Here is a 14,056-nt window from a genome sequence, read left to right on the forward strand (position 1 = left end):
CCTTTTCCCCAAAACCCTTGATTCCACTTCCAATTAAAAACCTTCATTTAAGAAGCCAGTGATGGACTGGGCTGGACGTGTGATTTTTAAAATTAAAAATGGTCTCTCAGTTTTGAATATATCCAATGACTCAGCCTTGACAGCTCTCCACGGTAAAAAGAAACTCCATGGATTTATTACCCCCAAAAGAACTTCATCCTCAGGTCTATTTTAAAAATGCTATTTCTTATTCTAAGATTATTCCCTCTAGTCCTAGACTCTCCCACAAAGGGAAACAACTTTTCTACATCTATCCTGTCAAGTCCCCCAAGAATGCTACATATTACCCAATCCCACCACTCATTTTTCCTAAATTCCAAATACAGGTGCAACTGTTCAACCATTCCTCATAAGACAGTCCCTCTATACCCTGAATCAACCTCAGGCCTTTTCTGGACTGTCTCCTATGCCATAATATCTTTCCTAAGATAAGGGGCCCATAACTGTTCCAGCTGACTTTTAGTTCTAACAAAACCTCCCTGTTTTTATATTCAATTCCCTTTGCATTCCTTAATATCCACTGAAGTTTGATGTTTGCTTTTTGTTATTCATGGACAAGGAGCCCAAATCACTTTGTTTTATAGCTATATAAAATATTAAACAGACACACAATACATGGTGTCTGCATACGTCAACATACAATTAAGTGGATATGAACGTGGATCCTGCTTCAGAAATTCTCTTAAAATATCCTATGTTCATTAAAGATGCAAATTATTATTCAAAATTACTTGGATGTAAAACAAAAGAGCTGTATTATCAGTCAACCCCACCCCATATCATAAGAACTTGTTTCAAACAAATAACTATTAAATATAAGACATTAGTAATTTGTGCAAAATTAAAAGTTAATTATAGTCAAAAACTCTAGCAAAAAACAAAGTTTTAAGATGTTTTGAAGGTTTTCGGCTGAGGAGTTTATTCTATTTTTTTTAAAATAGATTTTCTGCTTAAGGCGAGAGTGATTTATCTCCTAGACAAAGATCACAAAAAGGAGGAAAACAATTCAATTCCCAATCTGTGTTGAGTTTGGCTAGCAAACACCACACAACATTCAATGCAAAGTAAACGTCCAAACAGTGCACCAATGGGCCAATACTTTTGCAAAAACTCAGTCATAATGTATATTGGCAAATTGAGTCCACACACACAACTAAACTAGTTTGAAACTGCACAAGTTCATTTCACATCGGACTTTTGCAGGTATCTGAAAGGGTTATGTGCTCAATTCAAATCGAGGAGGTGGTGGTGAAAGAGTTGATCTAAATCATACATAAATTAATTCCCTTCACCAGTTAGGGAGAGATGTACAGATATCTCTGACCAGTTGTATACAATTAAACTTTAAAAAAAGCATTCTCAGTTACTCAGTGAACATTTTCTGAAAAATATCAAATCAAGGAATTGCTGCAACACACATGATGCTACAGAAGTGTAAATTGTATACAAGATATTTTCTTCAGATATCTCTTGCACAATAGGATAATCCTCCATGTATTAAAAATTCATGTATCAGTTCCAAAGGTCTAAAGGCAGGAGCATAGGTCTTGGTCAACACTTCTGTTTTCAGCATTTAAGCTCATGATTTTGGTGGTGATCATCTAGATAAGTTTCTTCATTCCCAAAACAAACTTATTTTTCTTTGGCAAAACTATATCAAAGATGATCAACTCATTGATTTGATTCCGTCTAAATGTAAACCATCTGTGAAACACAGCAAATAAAAACAGACTGGCAAATAGTTCTGGCAAAGTTCTCCACCATGTATGTACTTGTACTGGTTGTTAGATCTCAGACAGACATTTGGTAACATGTTGTTTGTAACAAGTGAGTCTCAATGCTGCCTATTTCCAAACTTGGAGAAAGGTCAGCTCTCAGCCATTTGGCAATTCACCTCAAAGCAAAAAAGAGACTATAGTTACCAAGTCAAATAAGTCGGCCCTAATAAGCAATCCACTCTCTGGGAAATGGAAAATTCAACCTGGTGCAGCAACAAAAGTTGATTTTCTTAATGCTGACCAAACACAGGAAGCAAATAAGAAATATTATTTTAGGGTTATGATGTTGATAATTTTAGCTCTTTGAAGCCATAATTACTTAAACTTAGGTCCTTAGCTCGGCCAGAGAATATAGAGTTTGCCCTCTCCAAAGGTACACTGTATTACAAATTCTGCAAGTCATGAAAAAGGCTCTCAAACCTAACCCTTGCCCTCTTTAACAATCAGCAATTCCATTGCTTAAGATGCATTACTGTGCCAATTTTTAAAAATGTTGCAGACATTTATGAAACAGTTGCATTCATATGCATGCACAGACATGTTCTTCCATAGTAGCTCCCAGCACAAACTTATTTTTAAGACCAACAGAATGAGGGAGTTTTAACAATGTGAAATTACAGGCTTCTATTTCAACAAAAATTATATGTTCTGCTGACCTAATTTAATATAACACTCTGCTTTTTTACAATCGCTTCTGAACGCCCAGAAAGAATCCTGTCTCCAGACAGGGCTGAGTAAGCTGCTACCAAATGATTGACCATAGACACTTAACAAAGCTAGCAGTGTTCCAAATTCCACCTTGGGCTCAGTTCATGTGGGACTATACAGCTGATAAGTTGGACCTATTGAGATGGATCTGAAGGAGTAAAACATACAAGTTATCCCAAAAAACTCCAAAAGTCTATTACAAAATCAAATTTTGGGGTAAAAATTTGCTCGACAATTTTTAAACTTGATTTTAAACATGAAACATCATTTAAACATTTGCTTCATTTTTTTCTGACTTGCTTGTTCTTCTCCTGCTTCCCGACAGCTGCCAGATTCCCCCACCCCAAGGGAAAGACCTTGTCTTTTTACACTATCCATGCCCCTCATGATTGTTTTGTAAACAAGCCTCTATAAAGGTCACCCCTCAGCCTATTCAGCCTCTCCCTGTAGCTCCACACCTGGCAACATCCTTGCAAGTCTTAACTTTTTCAAATTTCACAACATCCTTCCTCTTGGACCAGAACTGCACACAATATTCCAAGTGCCCAAACCAAATGTCCTGTACAGCCGCAACATGACCTCCCAACTCCTATCCTCCATGCTCTGACCAACAAAAAAACACAAACACCTTCACTAAACTACTTACTTACTCCACTTTCAATGAACCTGCACGCCAAGGTCTGTGTTCAGCAACACTCCCCAGGACCTCACCATTAGGACAGGAGTTATACACGTTTCATGTGTTTCCAAACTGCAGCACCTCACATTTATCTAAATTAAACTCCACTCCTCAGCCCATTGGCCCATCTGATCAAGATCCTGATGTAATCTGGGGTAACCTTCATTGTCCAGTGCATCTCCAATTTTGGTGTCATTTGCAAACTTACTAACTGTACCTCATGTTCAATTCCAAATCATTTATATATATGACGAAAAGCAGTGGACCCAGCTTTTCTCAGCTGATCTTTGTGGCACACCGCTGGTCACAAGACTCCAGTCTGACAAATAACGCTTCATCACACCCCTGTATTCTACCTTCAAGCCAGTTCTGTATCCAAATGGATCGTTCTCCTTGTCGGACTTAAAGGATGTTGGTCGGATTTCTTGTGTAAAATTGTGAAAAAATTATATTCTACAAAAATTGGTGCTGTGGCTACTATTGTCCTTCTTCACAAAGAATTTGAACTCAGGAAATGTAAACATTTCATGCCAAAATACACAAAAGCAAAACAAGATTGCAGAATAGATGCATAACAGGCAAATGAACTTCAATATTGATTAGTATGAGGTAATAGCTTTTGGGCAGGAAAACAGGAAGCTGCCTTCTCTTTGAAGAGAATATAAAAACGGGGCTGAGAGGGGTTACAAAGATTAGATTACTAAAATGAAGCAACCCAGGTTAGTAAAATCATTATTTAAAAAAAATTACTGAAGTATAGAATTAAAAAAACCAGAGAAGTTGACAAACTTGTACAGTTATACTATTAAGTCAACTGCACTAATAATCCAGAACCTCAGGCTAATGCCCTGGGAAAAACAGGCTCAAAACCCACCACAACAGATGGTAAAATTTGAATTCAATAAAAAAATTGGAATTAAAAAAGGTTGCTTCATGACAATGTAACCACTGTGTTCTCAAAATAAAAAACACCCAATTCAACTTAATATAGGGAAGGAAATCTGCTCTGGGTCTGGAGTGACATGGAGGTCAGGTTAGAAAAGGCTGGCCATGTGCTCAACTCTCAACTGCCCTCTCAGCCATTAGAATGGGCAATAAAATGCAGACATGCCAGTGAAGTCCCCATCCCATGAAAATTTAATCAAAATAAAATTTCTGGTCTCCATGGTACAAAGAAGTGAGGCGCATTAGAAAAATTGCAATAAGATTTATTTAAAATGATAGCAGAATGGAGTGTTGTATCTAGAAGGTTTATTTTCTAGAAAGGTGAACGTCAGTAAGTGACCTGACAAAGACATTTCTACTTCCAAACCGGAAATAGGGGACATAGACATGATAGTCACTAATAAATTAAGTAGGGAAACCAGCAAAAGACTGTAAAGTGAGAATGGTCAAAATTTGGAACTCAATCACGAATCATTTGAGGCAAGTAGCCAAATACATTTAAAAGGACAGTCACACACAGTGGAAAGAGAAATAAAAGTATAAATTGCTGAGATTAAATGTAATATGAGAAAGAACAAGCATGATAACGAACATCCAGATAGGCTCAATGGGAGATGAACATATTGCAACTTTGAAATATTCGGTCAAATAAAACTAAGTCTAGTCATTTGCATCACTGTTTCAGGGAACACTCACTATGTCAACTTCGTAGATCTTAATTAAGCAGACACCTGGCTTGGAGAGTGATCCACATGCCAGAGTTCTTCCTTTTACTAGTTTTGAAATAAAAAGTGCTATTAATAAATCAATCTTTCAAATGCTTATGATGTAGCAGCAGATCTGATTAATCCAGGAATAGAGCTTCTGCAAGGAAACAAGAGCAGAATAGTTTCATACTACTTCAATGTAAGCAACTTTATGAAACTGTTGTACACGATTAAGGATGCTGTCAACAACTGTTGAAACAGGGTTGCTTCAGCATCCATTACGTGCTAACCTATGTTATGATACCAAAATTATTTCTCAGGATGTAGATGGGGGCGATGGGGCAAGAGCAAAACAGGGCATGAAGCTCAGAGCTTCTTAAATAGTTTGGGCTTACAACAGCTCCGATCTGAACTAAGGGTAACAAACTTCACACTTCTACATACAATTACAAAAGGAAAACTACTTTTGTAATCTGAAGCGGTGATGGGTCACTGGACCCAAAACATCAACTCTGCTTACTCTCCACAGATACTGCCAGACCTGCTGAGCTTTTCCAGCAATTTCCATGTTTGCTTTGTTTGCTATGTAATTTTCCATCTTGTTGTTCCAACTGAAACATGTTTTGTCTGAAGTTTCTGCGACTCATTTCAAACCTCAAAGTAGTGTTGGAAACTTACAATTCCCCATCACAAGTAGCTGAATATCACAACACTCTTGCCAAAAGTAGAAATACGCTGCAATTCGCCATCTTAAATATACATACATTTGACACAAATATGAAGTACTGAAATGGAGGGCAGGTGGAATGTGGTATCTCCCTACTTCTGAGCCAGAAGGCCATAGGTTAAGTCCCACTGACTCCAGAGCTGTGTAATAACATCTGAACAGGTTGATTAGAAAATACATACAATTGATGGATCAACATAGAAAAAAAAAAGCCATTCAGCTCATCATACCTGCCCAGATTGATGCACAAACACACCTGCAGCACATTAGGACTTTATACTACTCCATACCACATGGTAGAATCCAGGCCAACAATGGAATGTGTCTTCCCAATTTTGTCTGCTTGATCATTAGCTCTCTGATGCACAGTAGGGCATATTTCATATTAGTCGCAGTACCAAATTGTGAAATGTTGTCTCATCTAATTTAATAGAAAAGAAGTCCATTATACAGGTTTCCATGAAGAGCTGTACATCTTGAATCACTTCACTTTGAAATCAAGTAATGAGGCAAATAAAAACTATATCCACATTTAGTGCCCCACTTGCTCTCAAAACTAATCTTTGCAGTAATGTGACAAAAACTTGATTTATAACGAAAATAAGGACTTCAAACTCCTGAAAATATTTCCTGTTTCCATGACCACAAACACCTCCAAACCTTATCCGTTCCTACAAAATTTTGAAATCCATACTGGTTTATTAACTGGAGTTGAATTGAAGCAATTCGTATGGGATTTGCAAGTTCTCAATATTCAAGTTTAATCCATTTGAGTAAATATGTAAGTAAAGATAGGGATTGGAAGGTTGGCAGAGTGAAAGAAGTAGGGTCAGTGGCAGAGTGAAAGAAGTAGGGTCAGTGGCAGCTTGAGACTTGGAATATAATCAGAGGCTTATTAAAAGAACAGGTTTTTTTGTGCGTTCTAAAGCTTTGTTCTAGCCTCACTCAAATACCTAAATCCAAAATTGTTGAACGAATGGCTCTTAGACATGTCAAAATCTGTACTGAAGTCCTTTTCACTTCCTGAAATTCCAACAAAACTGGACATTTCTTATTTAAATTAGAAATCAAAGAATGTTAGATGATACTGTTGAAGTTTGAAACCAAATCACTGAACTTGCTCCCAAATATTAGTGCATAAACATAATGTGGGTTTGAAATTAGAAGAACAGTAGACCAAAAAAAATCTGTGTATACAGTTTTTTGAAAAGTAATTTTGGTTGCAAAATGAGTCAAACTTAAACATGACATACTCACCATTTAGACCAGTTCAATATTTAACACTATGTATCGCCTACCCCAATCATGCTTTGACAATATTTTTTCTAATTGAACCACAGAATTGTTTGATCCGGAACTGAAAAGGAGCCGAGAAAAAGATGCTCCAAAACAAATATACCTTGGTGCAGTCATCATGCTACTCTTAATGTGGCCGGTTTGCAATAAAGAAAAAAAAACCACAAAGTCCTAACCGAGTTCAAAAAGTGAGAGAAGATGAAAAATTCTGAAACAGGTTAAAGAATGCTCAACTTAAGTGACAAGTCACTACCAATGATGGCCAGCCTCAGCAATCCATGAGCAAGCAGGACAAAACATTGATACAGCCACCCTGAGCAAGGTCTATTTTTTGGAGCAAAGTGGTCTGATCGAATGTAATGCTGATTAAACCTCAAATAGACCTCAGGATGAACAATGCCTCTCTGGTTTCGATTTCATGGAAAAGAAAACGATCACCAGCAAAATTTGAAGTCTGCCAACTGACCACTAGAACACATTATGTCCATTGGCCTCCCACTGCCAGACAAGCAGTATGCAAGTTTATCATCAGCTCAGGTGAATTGGCCATGCTAAATTGCCCATAGCGTTAGGTGCATCATTCAGAGGGAAATGGGTCTGGGTGGGTTACTCTTTGGAGGGTCGGTGAGGACTTGTTGGGCCGAAGGGCCCGTTTCCACACTGTAGGGAATCTAATCATTTATATCTAACCATGAAGGTTAACCCAGCAACAAGGATCAGTTCTACAGAGCTATCCATCAACTCTTGCAGATTGTCCCTCCTCAGAACAAAGTAGTTATCTTTGGCATTTTCAATCCCACAGTTTACCATGGAGAGCCTGACAAGGAAGGGAGTACTCAGAAACCATGGAGTCGAAACCGGTTAGGAAAAATAGGCTTAGATCTTTGTGCAAATAGGCAGGGTGTTCTTTCAATGAAAAAAAGACTGCTTCACAATCATGCAATTGCACGCCCACTCCAATAAGAAACTCAGAGGGTTAGGTAGGATGGAAAAGGAGAGTCTTTTTCCAAGTATGGTGACGCCGAGCACAAGGGGGCATAGCTTTAAATTGAGGGGTGACAGATATAGTACAGATGTAAGAGGTAGTTTCTTTACTCAGTAGTAATGGTATGGAATGCTTTGTCTGCAATGGTAGTAGATTCGCCAACTTTAAGTACATTTAAGTCGTCATTGGACAAGCAATTGGACGTACATGGAATAGTGTAAGTTAGATGGGCTTCAGATTGTTATGACAGATTGGCGCAACATCGAGGGCCGAAGGGCCTGTACTGCGCTGTAATGTTCTATGTATGTCTTCATAAACCAATGTGACCTAGAGAATGACAGACACAAACCAAATAAATGCAGTCAACAACTTGAAACCACATCTTGCAAAGATAGACATCAAGCAATGTTACAAACTGAATAAAACTAATACACACTGATCTCAGTGTTGAATCCACTCCAGAAGAATAGTGGGAATACAAGGCTCCATCACTGAATACTTCCAACTAGGTGATTGGATCCAGCACCAAGAACAGCAGGGACTGGTGAATGAAATGCAAGATTTGCCAGCAATAAAATGAGATCCATCATCAAGCTCAACTGATTAGCCAAGAAGAACAGTTTACCATCAAGTATGGAGTACCGGAGGAAACAGAGGAACAACCAAAATGACTGACTGATCACACCTGCAAAGAAAGTCAGCAATAATACACCGATACCGGCAAAAGAAGAAAGCTTGTTAAAATATTTATTAAAATCTGTGCACCATTATATCAAAACGAAAGGCTCCTGAGGAGCACAGACAACAAGACACTACATACAAACATGTAGTCAGTCCTGGATCTCTGTCAAAGCGGTTGTTAAACACTCCCTAGAGCAAAGTGCACAGTTCATGATACTGCCATCAACTGCAAACTACATCGCAAAAGAGAACCATATGAAAGTCCAAATCTGGAGGCAACTGTGACTACCATTAACCAAACGAAGAGCTCAATATGGAACCCCAAGTGTTATTCATGTTCTACTGGGAAGAGGGCAGGATGCCATCAACTTTGTACAAAAATAAAAAAAGGAGAAACTGTCAGAATGTTCCACTACAGTGGATCACCTTGTATTCGAGCAGTAGAAAACATCTGAAGATGATTTTGCTGACCATAAAAACCTTCCAAAAAACCACTGCAGTTTCACATCAAACAAGAGGCACCACAGATGTGATATTCGCATTCTGATAAATGCGAGGGTTGCAAGCAAAACAAAGGCCTGAACATGATCTTCATCAACTTTACCAAGGCATCCAACATTTGAAATGGACTGTGGAAAATTCTCATTCTTGAATCCCCATCCAGGTTACTGGCAATGGTAAGAGAGTTTCATGAAAATCGGTACGAACAAGGCAACCACAACAACAAATTGGAGTCCCTTCTACACCTCCACCGATGTGAAGTAGGGATGTGTGCTGATCCTTTGATCACTATCTTCAACATGATGCCGTAGAAGGCAACAGAAGACTTTAACAATGGTGTTTATACATGCTTCTAGATTGGAGGTTTTTTCCAAGTGTAATTCACGTATTTGGAGAGGGTCACCTCACCTCATTTGATAACACCATAGATAAGGAAGTGGACAAAAGTCATCAGCCTTCAAAAGTAATTTGAACATTTTTAGAGATTTACAAGAATGTTGCCAGGGTTTGAAGGTTTGAGTTATAGGGAGAGGCTGAATAAGCTGGGGCTGTTTTCCCTGGAATATCGGAGGCTGAGGGGTGACCTTAGAGGTTTATAAAATCATGAGGATCATGGATAGGGTGGATAGCCAAGGTCTTTTCCCCAAGATTGGGGGGGGGGGGGGAGAAAAAAAAGAGGGGAGGGGAGGAGGGGGGGGGGGAAGAAAGAGTCCAGAACTAGACAGCATAGATTTAGGGTGAGGGGAAAAATTTTTAAAAAGGGACCCAAGGGGCAATTTTTTCATGCAGAGAGTGGTGTATATATTGAATGAGCTGCCAGAGGAAGTGGAGGAGACTGGGACAATAACATTTAAAAAGGCATCTGGATGGGAAATGAATGGGAAGGGTTTAGAGGGATATGAGCCAAATGTTTGCAAATGGAATTAATTTAGGATATCTGGTCAGCATGGACAAGTTGGAATGAAGGGTCTCTCTGACTCTAAACAAGTGAGTGCCAACCATGGACATGGTGCAAAGACTAAACATGGTGTACAAAGCTGCAATTCTCACCACTCTTTGTATTGTCATGGATCCTGTCAGACCATTATGTAAGCCTTCTAGGGTACTGCCATCAGCACTGTTTCCCAAAGATGGGCCTTCGTTGCTCAGACCATTGAGTATAAAGAGAGTTGGGACATCATGCTGAAGTTGTACAGGACATTGGCGAGGCCACTTTTGGCATACTGTGTTCAGTTCCGATTGCCCTGCTATAGGAAGGATCCTATTACATTGAAAAGGGTTCAGAAAAGATTTACAAGGATGTCATTGGGAGTGTAGAGTGAGTTATAAGGAGAGGCTGGATAGGCTGAGGCTTTTTTCACTCAAGCAAAGGGGTTGAAGAGTGGCCTTATAGGAGGTTTAGAAAATTGAGGGGCATAGATAAAGGTGAATAGCAAAAAAAGTATTTTCCCTAGGGTGGAAGAGTTCTGGATGGTGGTGGGGGGGGGCGCATAGGATGAGAGAAGAATGGTTTTTAAAAAGGGACGTGCGGGCAACTTTTTCCACAGAGGGTAGTTTGTATGTGGAATGAAGGAAGTGGTAGATGCAAGTACAGTTGTAACATTTAAAAGACATTTTGATAGGTACATGAATGGGAAACCATTGAGGGATATACCAGAGTCTGTTTCCATGTGTTGTGACTATGACATTGAAAAATGTGGTGCTGGAAAAACACAGCACCACATTTTTCAACTCTGGTCTCCAGCATCTGCAGTCCTCACTTTCTCCTATGTGACTATGACTCCAAGATAGGCTGGCAGACTGCATCACAAACATTGAAAAACTCAAAATAGCCTTGATAAGCCAGTTGTGTTGGCAATTCATGTTGCCCAGGTAGATATGTCACCTGCCCAAGATGGTGTTGCATGACCACTGAAACTGAACATAGAGGCCCCATGCAAAATCTTCCAGGACTCCCTGAAGTGGTATAATTGGCAGTGGGAAAAGTATCCATAAATCATGATGTCTAAAGATGCTACATGCAAGCACCTTTGAGACTAAGGGGAAAGCCAATATGAAAGGCGGACAATAAAAATAGATCCAATCGTCCACCAGTGACACACCTTACTTGTACCCACTATTTAGAACGTCAGTCATAGATCAACCGACTTAGCATTATTGGGTGTGCACCAATGATTGTACACCTCTCAAAGTTTTGCCCATGCATAAATGCTATGAGCAAGACTACAATTAAAGAGATCTGGATTTCAAATGTAGAATCAGTCATTGTACAAAAGGTATACACTTGGCTCATCATGTTAGCTGGAAATGTGTTGCTGGAAAAGCGCAGCAGGTCAGGCAGCATCCAGGGAATAGGAGAATCGCGTTTCGGGCATAAGCCCTTCTTCAGGAATGAGGAAAGTTTGTCCAGCAGGCTAAGATAAAAGGTAGGGAGGAGGGACTTGGGGGAGGGGCGTCGGGAATGTGATAGGTGGAAAGAGGTCAAGGTGAGGGTGATAGGTCAGACTGGGGTAGGGGCGGAGAGGTCGGGATGATGATTGCAGGTTAGGAAGGCGGTGCTGAATTTGATGGATTTGACTGAGACAGGGTGGGGGGAGGGGAAAAGAGGGAACTGGTGAAATCCGAGTTCATCCCTTGTGGTTGGAGGGTTCCTAGCCGGCAGATGAGGCGTTCTTCCTCCAACCGTCGTTTTGTTGTGGTCTGACGATGGAGGAGTCCAAAGACCTGCATATCCTTGGTGGAGTGGGAGGGGGAATTGAAATGTTGAGCTACAGGGTGGTTGGGTTGTTTGGTCCGGGTGTCCCAGAAGTGTTCTCTGAAACGTTCCGCAAGTAGCCGGCCTGTCTCCCCAATATGGAGGAGGCCACATCGGGTGCAGAGGATGCAATAGATGATATGTGTGGAGGTGCAGGTGAATCTGTGGCGGATATGGAAGTTTCCTTTGGGGCCTTGGAGGGAGGTGAGGGGGGGAGGTGTGGGCGCAAGTCTTGCACCTCCTGCGGTTGCAGGGGAAGGTGCCGGGAGTGGAGGTTGGGTTGGTGGGGGGTGTGGATCTGACGAGGGAGTCACGGAGGGAGTGGTCTTTACGGAATGCTGATAGGGGAGGGGAGGGAAATATATCGTTGGTGGTGGGGTCCGTTTGGAGGTAGCGGAAATGACGGCGGATGATGCGCTGTACATGGAGATTGGTGGGGTGGTAGGTGAGGACCAGTGGGGTTCTGTCCTGGTGGCGGTTGGAGGGGCGGGGTTCAAGGGCGGAGGAGCGGGAAGTAGAAGAGATGCGGTGGAGGGCATCGTCGACCACGTCGGGGGGGAAATTGCGGTCCTTGAAGAAGGAGGCCATCTGTGTTGTGCGTTTTTGGAATTGGTCCTCCTGGGAGCAGATGCGGCGGAGTCGAAGGAATTGGGAGAATGGGATGGCGTTTTTACAGGGGGCAGGATGGGAGGAGGTGTAGTCCAGGTAGCTGTGGGAGTCGGTCGGTTTGTAGTCGATGTCCGTGTTGATTCGGTCGCCTGAGATAGAAATAGAAAGGTCGAGGAAGGGGAGGGAGGAATCTGAGACTGTCCAGGTGAATTTGAGGTCGGGGTGGAAGGTGTTGGTGAAGTGGATGAACTGTTCAACCTCCTCGTGGGAGCACGAGGCGGCGCCGATACAGTCATCGATGTAGCGGAGGAAAAGGTGGGGGGTGGGGCCAGTGTAGTTGCGGAAGATGGATTGTTCCACATATCCTACGAAGAGGCAGGCATAGCTGGGGCCCATGCGGGTGCCCATGGCTACTCCTTTTGTTTGGAGGAAGTGGGAGGATTGGAAAGAGAAGTTGTTCAGGGTGAGGACCAGTTCAGTCAGTCGAAGGAGGGTGTCAGTGGAAGGGTACTGGTCGGTACGGCGGGAAAGAAAGAAGCGGAGGGCTTTGAGTCCTTCGTGATGGGGGATGGAGGTGTACAGGGACTGGATGTCCATGGTGATAATAAGGCGTTGGGGACCGGGGAAGCGAAAATCATGGAGCAGGTGGAGGGCATGGGTGGTGTACCGAACGTAGGTGGGGAGTTCTTGGACTAAGGGGGACAGGACCGTGTCAAGGTATGCGGAGATGAGTTCGGTGGGGCAGGAGCAGGCGGAGACAATGGGTCGGCCGGGGCAGTCAGGTTTGTGGATTTTGGGCAGGAGGTAGAAGCGGGCGGTGCGGGGTTGTGGGACTATGAGGTTGGAGGCGGTGGATGGGAGATACCCCGAGGTGATGAGGTTATGGACGGTCTGGGAGATGATGGTTTGATGGTGGGGGGTGGGGTCATGGTCAAGGGGGCAGTAGGAGGAGGTATCTGCGAGCTGGCGTTTGGCCTCAGCGGTGTAGAGGTCGGTGCGCCAAACTACTACCGCGCCTCCCTTGTCTGCTGGTTTGATAGTGAGGTTGGGGTTGCAACGGAGTGAGTGGAGGGCTGCGCGTTCCGAGGGTGAGAGGTTGGAGTGGGTGAGTGGGGTGGGGGAGTTCAGGAGGCGGTTAATATCGCGGCGGCAGTTGGCTATGAAGAGTCGAGGGCAGGTAGGAGGCCAGCACGGGGTGTCCAGGTGGATGGGGTGTATTGGAGGCGGGAGAAGGGGTCGTCAGAGGGTGGGCGGGAGTCTTGGTTAAAGAAGTAGGCACGGAGGCGAAGGCGGCAGAAGAATTGTTCGATGTCACGCCGCGTGTTGAATTCATTAATCCGGGAGCGTAGGGGAATGAAGGTGACCGTCCATAACCTCATCACCTAGGGGGATCTCCCATCCACCGCCTCCAACCTCATAGTCCCACAACCCCGCACCTCCCGCTTCTACCTCCTGCCCAAAATCCACAAACCTGACTGCCCCGGCCGACCCATTGTCTCCGCCTGCTCCTGCCCCACCGAACGCATCTCCGCATACCTTGACACGGTCCTGTCCCCCTTAGTCCAAGAACTCCCCACCTACGTTCGGTACACCACCCATGCCCTCCACCTGCTCCATGATTTTCGCTTCCCCGGTCCCCAACGCCT

At 42.7% G+C, this 14,056-nt stretch overlaps 1 protein-coding gene across 8 annotated transcripts in view; it reads right to left on the minus strand.

The window, feature by feature from the left end:
* The window catches only part of LOC122560234 (nuclear receptor coactivator 3-like), a 264,759-nt gene that overhangs the window by 191,512 nt on the left and 59,191 nt on the right, over positions 1-14,056 (minus strand). For 2 of the 8 annotated variants that reach the window (XM_087994780.1, XM_087994781.1), the window contains exon 2: positions 5,814-6,004. The exons of 5 other annotated variants lie outside the window; for them this stretch is intronic. The gene's annotated coding sequence lies outside the window, so the exon portion shown is untranslated. The remainder of the gene's footprint in view (positions 1-5,813; positions 6,005-14,056) is intronic. One more of the 8 variants, XM_087994783.1, reaches the window with a different exon arrangement.

This window comes from Chiloscyllium plagiosum, unplaced genomic scaffold (genome assembly GCF_037043375.1).
Source record: "Chiloscyllium plagiosum isolate Xiang-an unplaced genomic scaffold, Cpla_swu_hap1 HiC_scaffold_15, whole genome shotgun sequence".
NCBI lineage: Eukaryota > Metazoa > Chordata > Chondrichthyes > Orectolobiformes > Hemiscylliidae > Chiloscyllium > Chiloscyllium plagiosum.